The sequence below is a fragment of the Monodelphis domestica genome, chromosome 8 (assembly GCF_027887165.1).
Source record: "Monodelphis domestica isolate mMonDom1 chromosome 8, mMonDom1.pri, whole genome shotgun sequence".
NCBI lineage: Eukaryota > Metazoa > Chordata > Mammalia > Didelphimorphia > Didelphidae > Monodelphis > Monodelphis domestica.
In genome coordinates this window covers 43,797,246-43,815,017 of record NC_077234.1, presented here as the reverse complement: position 1 = coordinate 43,815,017, position 17,772 = coordinate 43,797,246, and the positions used below count along the sequence as shown (strand labels likewise).

General features: G+C 36.4%; 1 long non-coding RNA gene across 1 annotated transcript in view; it reads right to left on the bottom strand.

The window, feature by feature from the left end:
• The window catches only part of LOC103106337 (uncharacterized), a 610,021-nt gene that overhangs the window by 367,114 nt on the left and 225,135 nt on the right, over positions 1-17,772 (bottom strand). The window contains exon 3 of the long non-coding RNA XR_008914168.1: positions 8,751-8,801. This is a non-coding gene — a long non-coding RNA (uncharacterized LOC103106337). The remainder of the gene's footprint in view (positions 1-8,750; positions 8,802-17,772) is intronic.

The window sequence follows — 17,772 nt, the reverse complement described above, 5'->3', positions numbered from 1 at the left end:
CACAGTTCATTTGCTATTTTAATTTTTTTTTAAGTTAAGCCAAAGAAAAACCTAGTCATTATTATCCATGTATTTTCACCATTGATACAAATACTAGAACACATACGAGCTGTCCAAATACTAATTTCCAGGGTAGCCTAATTAGTTTGAAGCTTTTCTTCCATAAAAAAGCACCAAGCTAAGTCTGAACAGAATTCCTCATCCTTTGTTTAATCCATTCACAACATATAAATAATGATACTAGTTGGTATTTATGTAGTGCTTTCTAAATCCTGATCTCCTGGCAGCCTCACAACAATCCTGAGAGGTTGGTAGAGCAGATATTAGTTGTTATACTAATTGCTGAACAAATGAAGTCATAGGCTACAAAGTGAAGATAGATTTCAAAACCAGAGAAACTCAGAGTTGGAAGTATCAATAAAGATCTAGCTCCCTCCAGAAAGACTTGCATCCCTGTTCCACCTACCAGGTGTATCCTCTTAAATGCCACCTACACAAGTGATCAGGATATGGAAGCATATACCCCTTACAACTACTGATTACCAGTTCTAGTCTATGCCTTTGCCACTATTACTCAGCAACTTCCCCTTCTTTAAGGTTGATTCCATCTATTTAGTCCAACTAGATTCAATCTTCATCACAGTTATCTATCATCCTCTAAGTCTGTGACTCTTAAATTATTTGGTCACAGAATTCTTTTCTACTAAGCCATGTTTGATGCCTGGCTCATCATCTTCTTCTCCACTATATCTTTATACTTGAAGACTTTTAGTATACATGTCAATGTCTCTTCAAAGATTTGCACTTTCTTGTTTATCAGACTCCTGAATTCCCTTGTGACTTGTGCCTTCATAACCCCATTAGATGAGTCACATCCTTGATCTCACAATGACCTGTAACTATATAACCCCAAGGATAGTCACTAGGAAATTCTTCTTTCTGATCAAAAGCTACTGTCCTTACATCTCTCTCTTACCTGACTGAAGCTAACCCTACTCTTCTTCCTCACCAGGTCCTCCACTATCTACTATACTCTCTTCTTTCATTCTACCAAATTTGTTTTCACATTACTTTGACCACAGCATCTTGAACATATGGCTGACCACTTCAACTATACACTGTCCTCATACCTTGCCACCTTATCATCTTTTTTTAGATGTGTCTTGACAAACCCAATCCTGGTAACTCTCACCATATACCTTGCTGACTGGATACACTTCAAATTCCTATTTTTAAAGTCTCCACGAGGTCTTCTTGCTATTGCACAGAAATCCTTTTATTTTCCTAGGGCATTCTTCCATGCCTTGATCTACCACACTTATTTAAGCAACTATTTGAAAGTTTTTCTTCTCCTCCCAAAACTTTTATTCCCTCTCTTTCCTCCTTCCTCTCAGCAAAGATCTTTCCTCCTCTTCTACTGAGAAAATAAAGACTACTGAAAGATGTATTTACCCCATTCTACCTTGTCATACTTTCAAATCTTCTACATCATTACCCATACTCTCTTTTGCTCCAGTTTCTAAGGAAGAGGTATATACCTCTTCTAGGAGCTTGATACCTTGTTCATAATGTCTTTCTCATTTTCAATTTTACCTTATCCATTGATTCCATTCCTATCTCTTGAAAACATGCTCACTAACACTTCCCAGATGTGTGAGCCTGGGTAAGTCACTTAACCCCCATTGCCTAGCTCTTACCACTCTTCTGCCTTGGAACCAATACACAGTATGGATTCCAAGATGGAAGGTAAGGGTTTTAAAAAACAAACAAACAAACAAACAAAAAAAAAACATGCTCACTACTTTTTCTGGTCCTGGGCAAATTGTTTAACCTCTCAGTATTCCACACAACTCTTGATTGTGCTCAAAGAAACAATGAACTGGAGGAATTCCTTGTGAACTGGAACAACCTTCCAGGAACTGATGCAGAGTGAAGGGAGCAGAACCAGGAAAACATTGTACACAGAGACTGATGCACTGTGGTACAAAATAATGTAATGGACTTCTCTACTAGCAGCAATGCAATGATCCAGGACAATTCTGAGGGACTTATGAGAAAGAACACTATCTACATCCAGAGAAAGAACTGTGGGAGCAGAAACACAGAAGAAAAACAACTGATTGATCACATGGTTTGATGGGGATATGATTGGGGATGTAGACTCTAAATGAACATCCTAATGCAAACATCAACAACATGGCAATAGGTCTTGATCAATGACACATGTAAAACCCAGTGGAATTGTGTGTCAGCTACAGGAGGGGGTTGGGAGGAGGGGAGGGAAAGAACATGAATCTTGTAAACATGGAAAATATTCTAAATTAATCAATTAAATAAAAATTTTTAAAAAGACTATAAACACAAATAAATTGTCAGTCTATAGCAGTGGAAGAAAATCCCACACTGGAAGTTTCCAATATCACTGAAACTAGATATCTGATATCATATCATACAAAATGTAAGCACAGCATAATGACCCATGCTTTAAACTATTTTCAATACTTATGTGTTGACCTAAATGTGACATTTCAACATGCCTTTAAAAAAAGGAACCAAGCAGGTTTTAATTGGCTATATGTGGATTCTCAGATGGTCACAAACCAACATCTAATTTGCTCATTAGAAAGCTTTCCAAATGCTGAAGTTGAGAATTTGTGTATTTCTGGATTTAAATAGCAATGTGTATCCTAGAAGCAAAATGTTCCACAATGTAAGAGCAGCCATCTCATTTTCAAACTTCATTAGCCAAAACATACCATCTACCTGGTTACATGCTACTTGTGCATGCCAGTTATGTGGTGGAAAAACAATGACATAAGCTTGCTAAAAATTCCTTTAGCACCTATTGCTAACTGGTTAATTAAATTTTAGAGGCAAAGCTATTGTGCCAGGTAGATACATGAAGAGTTTTGAAGTTCTGCATTTTCATAAGCTGAGAAAGAAAATATGAGATCCCTGTGATCTCAGGCTGGCTCCATAGAAGATATCCGGATGGACAATTCACACATCAGCATTAGTAGTATTGAACCATAAGAGTCAGAATGATTAATGGGGAAAGAGTCTTCTAGGCAGCATAGAGATAACATTAATACATTTCCTTACAGAAGATAACATTAGCTCCACTGAAGAGCACCGGAGAGTAGTAGAGAAAGAAATGGACTGGCAAATGGGATACGTAGGTTTTAGACTTCTGAACTTCTCCACTCAATCCAAGGAACAAACATTGGTTTATTAAGCAAGCACCAACCCAGAGAAAGGTGCTAGTCAAGGTGATATAGGTAAAGTAAGCCAAGAAACATTTATTAAGCACTTATTGTATGCCAAGCCCTGTGTTGGGTGATGAGGAAAGCAATACAAACAAAAAGAAATATAGTTTTTCCCCCTCAAGTAGCTTATAATAAGGGTAAAACACACAAAAAAGGACTGAAAAATTAGGAAAAGGGTTATGGGAATAGGGTGAGGAATAAAGTATGTCATGTGGGAGTGGAAAGCAAAGTATTGGAGTCCAAAAAAACCAGAAGCACACCTGGAAAGGGCAGGTGTGGGTCTCTCCCCAGAATGGAGGTACTCTTGCCAATGGGAGAAGGAAGCTTGCATGGCAGAATAATGTCCAGGGTGGGATAGCATCTGAGGCAAGGTGCTAAAATACAGAAAGTCTGAAGCACAGTCAGGAGGGGAACACTACACAGCAGCAGAACAAAAAACTCCAGAAATGGCGGCCACTAAATGGTTTATAAGGTTCCACATATTTGCTTCTTGTCATTTAGCTGATTAGTCATGTCCAGCTCTTCAAGACCTGTTTTGGAGTTTCCTTGGCAGAGATGCTGGAGTGGCTTGCCACTTCCTTCTCTAGCTCCTCTGACAGATGAGAAAACTAAGGCAAACAGATTTACACAACTAGTAAGTATCTGAGGTTGGATTTGAACTTGGGTCCTCTTGACTTCAGGTCTGGTACTCTATCCATAGTACCACTTAGCTGCTCTACATATTGACGTTAAAAAAATACAAATTAACAGTATCTTTTTTATTATGGTTTTATTTATTCGTTAAATATTTCCAAGTTACAGGTTAATCTGGTTCAGTTGGTACTACAGTGTTTGTATGTCTGATATCTCTCCAGACTGTGAGAGCCATCTGTCTTAGAGTTCTTTTTTTCTTTTGCCTGGTTTTCTAATGAACCGTGTGCTTCTTTCTCCCATGGCAGCCTGAAAACTTCTTGAGGGGAGAAGTAGCACCTTACATTGCCTCTTTATATTCTGCGCTGTATTTTCTGTATATTAGACATTAAATGGTTCTCGAATAGCTTCTAGGCAATCTGCAATCTCATTGCACCTCAGTTTCTTCAGTTATGACAATAATAGTAATGCCTCCTACTTGAATTCCACCAAATAATAGATATTAAGAATAAGAATGAGAGGAGATGATCCAAAGCAAAAATATATACATATACATACAAATAGTTTACTCTATTTGTTCATTCATTCATTCATTTATTTAGTTGTTTGGTTTTTTTTTAAGCCCTTACCTTTGGTCTTGGAATCAATACTGTGAATTGGTTCCAAGGCTGAAGAGTGGTAAGAGCTAGGCAATGGGGGTCAAGTGACTTGCTCAGGGTCACACAGCTGGGAAGTGTCTGAGGCCAGATCTGAACCAGGACCTCCCATCTCTAGGCTTGGATCTCAATACACTGAGCTACCCAGCTGCCCCCTGTTTATCTTGTAAAAAGCAGGACTGGATTATTTTCTTTTAACTGAGAAGCAAGCATGTTTTTGCCTTTTAATGAATTCAGTATAAATGCTGTTTTAATTGTTTTATATTTTATTGTAGCATTACAGCCAAATTTTTGTGGTCACACAATTTACAAACAGTTGTGTATGTTAAAGCAGAAGGATAACAACAGCTCACAAGGTTGGCAAATATATACATACATTATCATGGTTGATGCTGACAACCCTCTGAGGCAGGTGCTAAATTAGATCCCACTTTGTGAATGAGAGGTTTAAAGCTCAGAGAGAGGAAATAAGTTCCCTAGAATCAAACACTAAGTCGGGTGTCTGAGGCAGGATTCAAAACAAGGGTTTTCTGTCCAATTCAAGGCCTGGGTTCGAAAGTGACTAGATGATCCCTATATTCTCTTGAAGGTCTATTCCATTTTCCAGTATTTATTTACAGCCACAAAAACACCGTGGCTGCCCCCTTGACTGAACAAATTAGAAGATTAATAGATACCACAAAACTTTAACTTGAAAATAAACACATACACATTTTGATTTATTTCAACAATAAAAATAGGGGAGTGACCCTCTGCTTTTCTGGCCACACAAGTGCATATATCCATATATTCTTTTTGATTAAAATCATCATTGACACTCCATGAAAAATTGCTTTGTTCAATAGGAAAAGTATAAACAAGACATGTTAAGAATGATAAGCTGAAGACTTAAACTGAGATAAACAGAGACTGCTAGTCTTAGCCTACTGCTTTACTGATTTCTGATCACTCAAACCACATTTAATTAGAAATTAATTTCCTAAGGAGAAGAATATTATGAATGAAAGGATGTTGGAGGGTGATGGTGGCTTTAATCATTAAAACTTAAATCCTCCCAAATGCTCTTCCTAGGCTTCTTCTTGGTAAAAGAAGTCAAATGCCATGGATCTATCCTCCAGTAATTACAAAAATACTCATCCTAAAGTACATAAAATATCAGTCCCCTGATCAAAGGTGTTTGGTGGCTTCCCAATTGCCTCTAATAAAGCCTGGCATTTAGGATCCTCCAAAGTTGGGTTCCAAATGACTTCTTCCAGCCATATTTCATGCTCCTCCTCTTCATGTATGCTATTATCTGTCCACTCTGGACTGATAACTCTTTCTCCAAAGTAGAAACCTATTTCCCACTTTCAGACTCTCAACTTCCTAAAAAGCATTTCCTCATTGGCATGAGATTTGTTTTTGTTTTTTACTTATAAATCCAATACTTTTTGGAAACTATAGGGCGATTATAAGGAGGACTGGGGTAATACTGGATAGAAAAGTAGAATCTTTCATAAGTTAGAGGTAACTATGTATAAAATCCGAGGAATTAGAACTAGAGAGAAGAAGCTATAGGAAAGAGAAGGAGGCTAACATCAAGTGTAGGAAGAGTCACAGGAAGCTGGAGTCTATAGACATAGAAGGCAATGGAAGACATTTCTGACAGCTGAGTACCTTTAGGCAGGCTTTGCCAGGAGCCTGTTCATTTGATGAGAGGCATTTCTGTCCCGATTGGATGAAGAAAGGGTGAGTCATTCGTTGGATCTTTCTTCTACTCTACTGGTTATGTAAAAAGCTATCTGAGCTTATTGCTAGTGCCATCCTCAGCTTGAGAGAGGGCAAACCTCTCAGGCATCCTATCAGCGGGCATTTATCATTTGAGAGAGAAACAGGACAGGCTTTGCCTCGTTTTGGCTATGAGCTTGCTTATTGGAGAAGTATGCTTTGCTAGAAGCAAATTGGAAAAAGCAAAATCCTGTTAAGTGAAGGACTAATTGCCTGGGCTTGTCTGAGTTACCAGGAGAGCCAACTGGAGGAGCTCTGCAATTCTCTGGCTTAAGGGAATTGCTCGTCACTGAACAAATGTTGATATATATTTTGCTGAAAGTGTTAACACTCTCTCATCACCTTTTTAAGGGTGTTTGTTACTTAGAAACCTTGTCAGTGCTTCATCAGTTTGAGAGCAGAAGAGAAGCAGATTTGCCCAGCAGAACACTGAGAACTAAAAGGGGAATAGCTAGCAGAAAAATGGATTTGTATGGTGCATATTATTTCTGAAGGGATTAAGGGCAACAAGACTTTCAGTCCATAGTTCTGAGTTGCCCAGGCACACGTGTTCCCCAACTCATATGCCTCCCTGCTGGGTTTTTGTGAATTCATATCTCTTCTCCTACAATGTATGCTTTGGTAGAAGAATGTGTTACCCCAGATTAAAAGGATGATTGTGATGTTTTGATCATTCCTGTTCTTGTATTCCATTGAGTAGATATTATTCTTTTTTCTTGTCTTTGCTTTATTGCTAGATGAATGTTTCATACAGTCAAAAAGTACTTCTTATATTCTAGGCATAAAGTGCTGTGGCTAGAAAGAAAGGAAAAACATGGTCCTATTCTCAAGGAGCTCACATTCTTTTGGGGGAGACAACATGAAGATTACTATGTATATACACCAAATATACAGTGTAAATGGAAGGTAATCTAAGAGGAAAAGTTCTTCTCTGTGAATCATTGGTGCCATTGTGACTGATTTTGTATAAATGGGAGGACACCAACGGGGGCTTAAGAGCTACATTAGGGCTATGTTCCTGCCAACTCCCTCCCTTACACACACACACACACACACACACACACACACACACACGCACGCACACACACACACACGCACACACACACGCACACACACACGCACACACACACACGCACACACACACACACACACTAGGTTTATGCCTAGGACTTTGGGAGAGAATAGCAAATTATAGTAGAAGACAATGGCTAGTACAATCACCAATTCTTGGAATAATCCCCAGATATGATGATATGTGATAACAGGTAGAGGGTAAAGGAGCTAACCCAGAAGTAAAAAATGGGGATGTAGATGCCACATTGTATATTAACCTATGGTCTACACTACTGTAGACCATATACTGTAGACCAATACTGTAGGGTCATATTCAAGCTACATTTATATGAAATGATGATAGGAAGAAATAAAAGCAAGGAAAAGAAGAAATTGGTGAATTAAATAGGATGGTAAATTCAGAATTTAAGTGAGGCAAGGTCTTATCTTACTCCTACTCAAGAAAAACTCACATTTGACATTTCACAGGTTATTTTATAAATACACAGTTCCATTTTGAAGGACACTTAGAGAACATGACAATCCACTGCAGATGGAACCTTTATGTAAGAGAAAAACTGATTTTTTTCATTGTAAACATCATTGGGTAATGAAATTACTGGTAGAACTCTTTAATAGATAATAAACTACTTTATCTCAATATTTGAGCCTCTAGTAAAACTACAGACAAAACGGGTCACCTTATTGTGCTCTCTGTCTCTTTAAGGAAATATGAAGTTATGTCAGTCTCAAATCTGATCAGTCCATGCACAAGTAAATTCTATTGGTCTTAATATTCATAGAATTATTAAAGGTTGTATTATAAATTAGTTCAGTTCCATAACTATTCATTTATTAAGCACCTACTAAATATAAAGGATTATAATAAGCTCTAGACATGAAAAGATGAAAACAAATGGTCCCTGTCTTCAAGGAGTTTACAGTCTACTGATATAGATGGCTTGAATTTAAAGGTAATTGTACCCACAGGATTGCCCCAAATTGGGCCCAGGGAAGAATTTTTGAAAATCTATATTATTTGATGAATTGATAATCAAATATTTGTCTGAAACTGATATGATAAATAAGTCCATTACTCTTTTGCCTTAAAATTCCAAATCTGTCTCCATAATACATATCCATAATAATATAAGTAACCTTTGTCCATTCCACACTGGAACAATTTCATCTGAGGACCTTTTGCCATTTTGATCCAGAAAATCTACTCAATTTCTCTCATTTTTATTATATATTATGTTTCAGCAGAATATTATTACATGTAACAAACAACAACAACAACAAAATTCTATTTGTTTTTTAAGCTATTTATAACTAGAAGGTCACAGCTAGATATTTTAAACATTTTGGGGCTACTCACCCTAGTATAGTCCAGTTTTCCAATCAGGTCAAGATATAGTTTTGGGGGTACCTGAAAAAATAAGGAAAAATAGCCAATTAATTAAGGAGAATTTGTTCAGAGCCTAATATATGCCATGCCCTATACTAGGTTCTGGGAATAGAAATAATAAAGTGATACTCTCTCCAAAAACCCTTACATTTTGAAAGGAGTGGGGAAAATCAATATATACATATATAAGTATAATAAATGTATTTGTTATTATAACCGATATAACTTCATGCAGAAGTCTTTTCATGAGCCTTGTCTTAAAAGCAGAGGGATTTTATGAGGCAAAGGCAAATGAAGAACATATTCTAGATATGGGGCATGTCCATTGCAAAGGTACAGGGAAAAGGAATGAAGAGTCATGTGAGAAATGGAAGTCAGTATGTCTGGATCACAGAATAAAGGAGAGAGAACCAATGGGGCTGAAAAAAGAGAGTGGGCTCAAAGTGCAGGGGGCTTTAAGAAATAAGCAGGGGAATTTATATTTTATCCTATTGACAAAAGGGAAGTACTGGAATTTATTGAATAAGGGAGTAATATGGTCAGATTTGCATTTAAGGAAAATAATGTTGTCATTGATTTAGGCGGACTCGAGTTGGGAGTGACTTGAGAAAAAGAGACCCATCAAAAGGCTGTTGCAAAAAATCAAGGCAAAAATGATAAGAATCTGAATGAAGGTGTTAGCTGTGTGAGTAGAAGAAAAGGATTGATGCAAAATATTCTGTAGAATTATAAGCAGCAAGATTATACCACTGGTCAAATTTGAGGGGTAAGGGAGAAAGGAATAAAGATGATATACCAGAGTCACAAATCTGGGAGACTGGAAGACTGACTAATTTTTTAAAAATATGAAGTTTGAAAGAAGGAAGGGTTCAAGGGAAGAAAAATTGTGTCCAGTTTCAGTTATGCTAAATTTGAGATGTTTTTGGGACATCCCATTTAAAATATCCATTATCTAGTCATCAGTGATGTAGTACTGAAGTTTAGGGGAGAAACTAAAGTTGAGAGTCCCTTGCATAAAGATGATAATTAAGTCCATGGGAAATGTTGATGCTCCCAAGAAGGTATAAAAAAGGGTCTAGTGCAGAAACCTAAGGATGATTCATTTTTAAGGGTGATGTGGATAATGTGCTCGCTAAAAGTAAAGAGAAGGAACTGACATGTTAGACAGTGTGGAGTCATGGAAGTCCAGAAAGGTGAGATCATCCATGAGGAGAATGGGCAATATTGTCAAACACAGCTGATAGGTCAAGAAGGATTCCTACTGAGAAAATACCATAAGAATTGGCAATTTAGAGATCACTGGCAACTTTGGAGATAGCTGTTTCACTTGAATGGCTAGGTCAAAAGTCAGACTGCAAAAGGTTGAGGAATAAGTGAGAGAGACAGCTTTTTCTAGAAATCTGACTGAGAAAGAGAAGAGAGATATTGAATAGTAGCTTCAGGGAGTGGAAGGGAATAATAAAGGTTTGGTTTTTTACAAAGGATGAAGGAGACTTGGGCATCTTAAAAATATTTTATTTTTTCCAATTACATGTGAAAACAATTTTAACATTTTGTTTTTGAAAAATTTGAGTTCCAAATTCTTTCTCCCCTTTTCCCTCTTCGTTGAGAAGGTTATAGGTTTTACATATGCAGTCACAAAACAAATTTCTATTAGCCATGCTCTGAGGAGAAAAAAAAGAATTTTTTTTAAAGTATGCTCCAATCTCCATTCAGATTCTATCAGTTCTTTCTCTGAAGGTAGATAATAGTTTTCATCACAAATTCTTCAGAATTGTCTTAGATCATTGTACTGCTCAGAATAGTCATCTATACTGTTCTCCTGGTTCTACTCATTAAGACTTTCTAGGTTTCTCTGATATCTTCCTGCTTGTTTTTTCTAGCACAACGATATTCATCACAATCATATACCACAATATTTTAAGCCATTCCTCTAGATTACCTCAATTTCCAGTTTTTTGTCACCATAAAAGAGCATCTATTAATATTTTTGTATGTATAGGTCTCTTCCTTCTTTCCTTCCTTCCTTCCTTCCCTCCCTCCCTCCTCTGGTCTTTCTTTCTTCCTTCCTTCCTTCCTTCCTTCCTTCCTTCCTTCCTTCCTTCCTTCCTTCCTTCCTTCCTTCCTTCCTTCCTTCCTTCCTTCCCTCCCTCCTCTGGTCTTTCTTCCTTCCTTCCTTCCTTCCTTCCTTCCTTCCTTCCTTCCTTCCTTCCTTCCTTCCTTCCTTCCTTCCTTCCTTCCTTCCTTCCTTCCTTCCTTCCTTTCTTTTTCTCTCTCTTTCTTTCTTTCTTTCTTTCTTCCTTCCTTCCTTCCTTCCTTCCTTCCTTCCTTCCTTCCTTCCTTCCTTCCTTCCTTCCTTCCTTCCTTTCTTTCTTTCTTTCTTTCTTTCTTTCTTTCTTTCTTTCTTTCTTTCTTTCTTTCTTTCTTTCTTTCTTTCTTTCTTTCTTTCTTTCTTTCTTTCTTTCTTTCCATTTTTAAAATCTCTTTGAGATACAGCCCTATTAATGGTATTGAAAGGATATGCACAGTTTTGTTGCACTTTGGGCAGAGTTCCAAATTGCTCTTCAGATGGTTGGATAAATTCACAATTCCACCAAGAGTGCATTTGTTTCCCAATTTTCCCACATATCCACAAGCATTTGTCATTTTCCTTTTCTGTTATATTAGCCAATATGACCGGTATGAAGTAGCACACCAGAGTTATTTAATTTTCTAATTTATACTGAATTGAATTAGTGTCAATGAGTAAATGATTATAAGTTGTTTTGAATTTTTTAAATCTGAGAATTACTTATTCATATCCTTTGACCATTTATCAATTTGGGAACTTGTATTCTTTTAACTTTGGTTCAATTCTATATATTTGCGAAATGAGGCCTTTATTGAAGGAATTTGCTTAAAAAATCCTTTCCCCAGTTTTTGTTTTCCTTCTAATCTTGACATCGTTGGTTTTGTTTGCATAAAACTTTTCAATTTAATGTAATCAAAATAATTTATTTTATATCTTATAATGCTCTCTATCTCTTATTTGTTCATAAATTATTTCCTTATCCATGGATCAGACAGGTAAGATTTTCCATGCTTCCCTAATTTGCTTATGTCATCATCTATTATGTCTAAATCATGTACTCATTTTGACTTTCTCTTGATATAAGGTATGAAATGTTGGTCTATACTTAGTTTCTGCCAAATTACTTTCTAGTTTTCCCAGAAATCTTTGTCAAATAATAAGTTCTTATCCCCAAAACTTGGATCTTTGGGTTTGTCAAATACTAGTTTACTATGGTCATTTACTATTGTGACAAAATTGTCTCTAAACTATCCCACTGATCCACCATACTATTTGTTAGACAATACAAGACTGTTTTGATGATGATCACTTTGTAATACAGTTTGAGATCTGGTACAGCTAGGTTAGCTTCCTACACTTTTTTTCATTGATTTTCTTGATATTTCTTAAACTTTTGTTTTTCCAAATGAATTTTATTAATATTTTTTCTACCTCTATAAAGTAATTTTTGGTAGCTTAGTTAGTATGACACTAAATAAGTAAAATAATTTAGGTAGAATTGTCAGCTTCACTATATTGGCTGAGTTTACAGATGAGCAATTAATATTTTTTCAATGATAGGGCAGAGCAAAGATGGTGGAGAAAGTACACAGAATCACCTGGTTTCTACTAAAATACCTTCCAAAAAAACTATGACAAAACATCTCAGAATGAATTCTGGAGCAGCATAACCCACATAAAACAAGGTGAAGTAGTTTTTCAGCCCAAAATAACTTAGAAGGCCAGCATGTAGAATCTAGTGCAGCAGGGTAAAAATGGAGTGCAGTGTGTTAGGGCTAACCCCACTATAGCAAAAGGACTTGGTTGCAACTGAGGCAGCAGCAAAGGCTTCCAGAGCTCTCACCTGGGAACAGTAAGTGGGGGGGCAGAAAACTGCTTAGAATGAGATTATAGAGCCCTTTGCTGGCTCTGGGTACAAGACTCCTCCTATTGCCTATGCACAGAACCAGGGCAAAGTCTGGGAGCAGGGTGAGGAGGAGCATTAGCACACACACAAGCCCTTGCAGACATAGGAAAACAAGAGATCTTGGTCATAGTTTCAAGGCTGAAAAGAGTGCTTACCATTTTCCACAGACCAGAACACAATTTGAGAGACTTTAAACAGCCCTCTCCTTATATCACACCACCTTAAAAGAACTGAAAGCAGATAGCTCCCCAGAGCCAACTCTGAAGATAGCTACACAAAAACCTGACTCTTAGAACAGTGAGTACTCCCTTCACCACAGTTACAGTGCCCAGCTTTAATAGTTTTTTTTTTTTAAGTTAAAAGAGAAGAAAAAAAGTTGGAAAATGAGTAAACTACAAAAAAAGAAGAAACTCAACAAAGAAAGTTATTTTGGTGATGGAGAAAACCAAAACACAAATTCAGAAGAATTCAACAGTCAATACTGCCACACTAAAAATCTTAAAGAAAAATATAAATTGGTATCAAGCCCAAAAAGAACTCATAAGGGAGCTCAAAAAGTATTTCAGAAATCATATGAAAGTTAGGAGAAAAACTGAAGAAAGAAATGAAAATCATTTAGGAAAATCATAAAAAAAGAATCAACAGCTTGGTTAATGAAGTACAAAATAATATTGAAGAAATTAATATCTTAAAAAATAGAATAGGCTAATTAGTAAAAGAGGCACAAAATCCAACAAAGAGAATAATTTTTTAGAAAGCAGAATTGGACAAATGGAAAAAGATAATCAAAAATGCACTGAAGAGAAGAACTTCTTGATAGATCAAATTGACTATATGGAAAAATGAGATACAAAAATTAATTGAGGAAAAAAATTATTTACAAAGTAGATTTGACCAAATAGAAAATAAAGTATAAAATCTCATTCAAGAAAAGCATGTCTTAAAATTAGAATTGGGAAACCAATAACTCCATGAAATATCAAGAAACAATCAAAGTGAAAAGAATGAAAAAAGAAGAAAATGTGAAATCTCTTTGGGAAAAACAACTGAACTGAAAAATAAGTCCAGGAGAGATGATCTAAGAATTATTGAACTACCTGAAATTCATGATAAAAAATAACAAAAAAACTTAGATATTATATTTTTTTAACCCTTACCTTCCACTTTAGAATCAATATTGGGTATTGGTTCTAAGGCAGAAGATTGGTAAGGGTTTAAGTGAATTGCCCAGGGTCACACACTTGGAAGTATCTGAGACAAGATTTGAACCTAGGACCTCCCATCTCTATGCCTCAACCCACTTAGCCACCCAGCTGCCTTCTAGACATTATCTTTCAAGAAATTATCATGGAAAACTTCCCATTTATTCTAGGAAATAGGGCAAAATAGAAATCGAGAGAATCCACTAATCACCTCCTGAAAGAGATCCCAAAAGGATAATTCCTAGGAATATCATATCCAAATTCCAAAGTTCCCAGGTCAAGGAGAAAATGTTGCAAACAGCCAAAAAGAAACAATTCAAATACTTTGGAGCCACAGTCAGGATAACACAGGATTTAGTAGCATCCACATTAAAGGATCAAAAACTTAAAGGGGATATGGGAAACTTGAGATGCAAATGCACTATTGGGGGAGTTGTAAACGGATTCAATAATTCTGGAGAGCAATTTGCACCTATGCCCAAAGGGCTCTAAAACAATATATTTGACCTGACAATACCATTGTTAGGTTTTTATCCCAGAGATAAAAAAACATGAAGAGGAAGGACCTATATATACAAAAATATTTAAAGCAGCTCTTTTTGGAGGGGCAAAGAGTTGAAAAGTGAGGAGATACCCACCAATTGGGGAATGGATGAGTTAGTTATAGTATGTGATTGTAAAGGAATACTATTGTGCTATAAAAAAATGACAAGTAAAAGAAGCTCAGAAATATCTGGAAAGACTTACATAAATTGAAGCACAGTGACATACACAGAACCAGGAGAATATTGTAAGGTGGCAGGAATACTGTACAATGAACAACTGTGGATAATAGCTTATCTCAGCAATACAATGATCTGAAACTAGCCCAAAGGACTCATGATAATTTTTTTAAATGCTATCTACTTCCAGAGAAAAAGAGCTAAGTATGAATTTTTCCTAAAGCAAACTTTTTTCTTTCTCATTTTTAAAATTTTTTCATTCCACAAAAGGATTAAAATGGAAAAAAATGTTTTATATGAATGTACATGTAAAATCTATATGAGTTTTCTTACCATCTCAATGTTGGTGGGAGAGAATATTCTTTGAAAAATGTTGGAAACTTTTTACATATAATTGGAGAAAAATAAAATAAAAAACTTTAACATATATTTTTCTCATTGTGTTCATGTAGTTCCTGGGTTTATACTGGCAGTTAGACTCCCAAATATTTTATATTATCTACAGTTATTTTTGAACCCTTATCATGTCTCTTAGAATCAATTCTAAGTATCAGTTTCAAAGCAGAAAAGAAGTAAGGACTAAGCAATTGGGATTAAGTAATTTTTCCAGGGCCAAACAGCTTGGAAGTATCTGAAGTCACATTTGAACCCAGGACCTCCCATTTCCAGGCTGGTTTCTTTATCCACTGAACTATTGAGCGAGCTACAGTTATTTTTATTTTATTTTATTTAGTCAATTTCCTACAGTTATTTTAAATGTAATTTTTCCTTCTATCTCTTGCTGCTATACTTTGTTGTTAATAGAACTGCTGATGATTTGTCAGTTTATTTTATATTCTGCAACTCTGCTAAAGTTGTCAATTATTTCAACTAATTTTTAAAATTGATTCTTTAGGATTCTCTAAGACTTGGGCATGTTTGAAGGCAGGATAAGAAGAATGATTTAAAAGAAGGAAGTTGAAGATAAAAGAGAATGAAAAAGAGAATGAGGGAGAGAATAAAAAAGAGAGAAAGGGTGAGAAAATGAGAAGAGAGAGAGAGAGAGAGAGAGAGAGAGAGAGAGAGAGAGAGAGAGAGAGAGAGAGAGAGAGAGAGAGAGAGAGAGATGAACACTGGAGGTAATGGTGCATGCCTTTAGGGCCAGAGACTGGGAAAGAGACCTAAGGCTTCATTTCTCACTACTTAACTCCATCCTATGAACCATTGCTAAAGTAATTTTCCCTTAAACATACATCTGGCTGGGCACCATGGCATATATCTGCATCTATTGATGCTGGAGTAACTCAAGCTCATGAATCATTTGAGTTTGGGAGTTCTGAAGTGCCTAGAGCACTCAGACATTAAATACTTGGCATCCTATGACCCATCAGAGTCAGTACTAGAATTTGGGTCTTCTTAAACTGTCATTTTCCTTTCCGTTGTACTAAGCTGTCTTTCTTTTTGTCATTTGAAAAGAGGACAATAATTTAAAATATATGTATATATTTTTATCTGCGTATTCGTTTCTGCCTTGTTTGTTTCTTTCTAGTGGAAAACATTATCATCAATAGCAACAACAAAAATAATTAACATTTTTTTCTGAGAATGATACAGTTTTGAACTCATTTGAGCCTTATAATTCCATGAAACCATTTTATAGATGAGAATATTTAGGAGGTTAAGTGCCTTACCCATGGTCGTACAGATAGTAAATGATAATTGAGCATAATTAGATAGGAAGACTGGTAAGCTTTTTAAACAGAGCTGACACATAGTAGGCTTTTAAGAAATGTTCCTTGCCTGACTACTATATCCCAATGTGGGTACCACCCTTCTCTCTGCTTTTTGTCCATTTTTCTAGCTCTCCTCTATGTATTGCCTTTTCCTATTAGAATGCAAACTCCTTAAGGGAAGAAACTGTTTTTTCTTCTTTTTCACTTTTTAAAATCCCCATTGCTCACTGGCATGCAGAAAGTGTTTAGCCTATGCTCTATCTAGTACAGACAATAGCTATCCTTTTTTTGGATTTTATGTAGATCCACAAATGTTCAGTCGTTTTTCAGTATGGTCCATTCTTTTTGATCCCATTTGTGGTTTTCTTGGTAAAGATAATAGAGTGTCTTGGCATTTCCTTCTCCAGCTCACTATACACATAAGGTAACTGATGCAGACAGGGTTAGGTGACTTGCCCAGGATCACACAGCTAGGAAGTTTCTGAGGTCAGATTTGAACTCAAGAAGATGAGTCTTCCTGACTTAAGACCCAGCACTCTATCCACTGTACCACCCAGCTGTCCCATCTACAAACAGACATAGCTACTAAACAATGCCTAGGTGCATATACCCAGCATATTTATAATGAAGCTAATTGATCATGTGATCATTTATTGATTGAAGTCACAGCATTGTAACAGAATGTGAAGTCCCTCACGGTGGGTTTTATTTTTCCCTTATGTTTTTCCATAACCTAGAAAAAATGCCTTGTATAAAGTGTGAGTTTAATATCTATTAAATTTAACTTAGTGATACCATTTGTTCTAGATAATGTATTCCATTTCTGAATTTAGAGTGAGAGGAATCAGAGGATCACTGAAGATACTGATTTTATAACCCTTTGACTAATTCCCCTGAAACATTCCAAAGTGCCAGCAATGCACTCAACACTGTAGAAGAGTCTATTAAAACTACAGTTTCTTTCGGAAGAACTCTAGATATTCTGGGGGGGGGGGAGGGGAGTGAGATTTGCTGGCTCCTCTTCAAAGGCTTTCTATGGGTTAAGACCACTCTATCAATGAGCTAGTTTTAAACAATTTGCTGATGGATATACTGACACCTCAATTTTCCCAGGTCTCCATCATGCCAGTCATACAATCTTATTGTTATGTTTTGGAATTCTGCATCATTACAGTAAGTTTTCTCTTCTGCTTCCATTTGCCTGACCACTTCAGCCTGTCCTACTCATCACGCACAACCTAACATTAACTTAAATGACAAGTGAAATGTCTCATTCCCGGTTGTGCTTCTCTCCTTGACATCCTTTACTTCACTGACCCCAACCGCAGATAAAGGCAGCACCTTTATTTATCATCAGCAATTTTCATCTCCACCCCAGA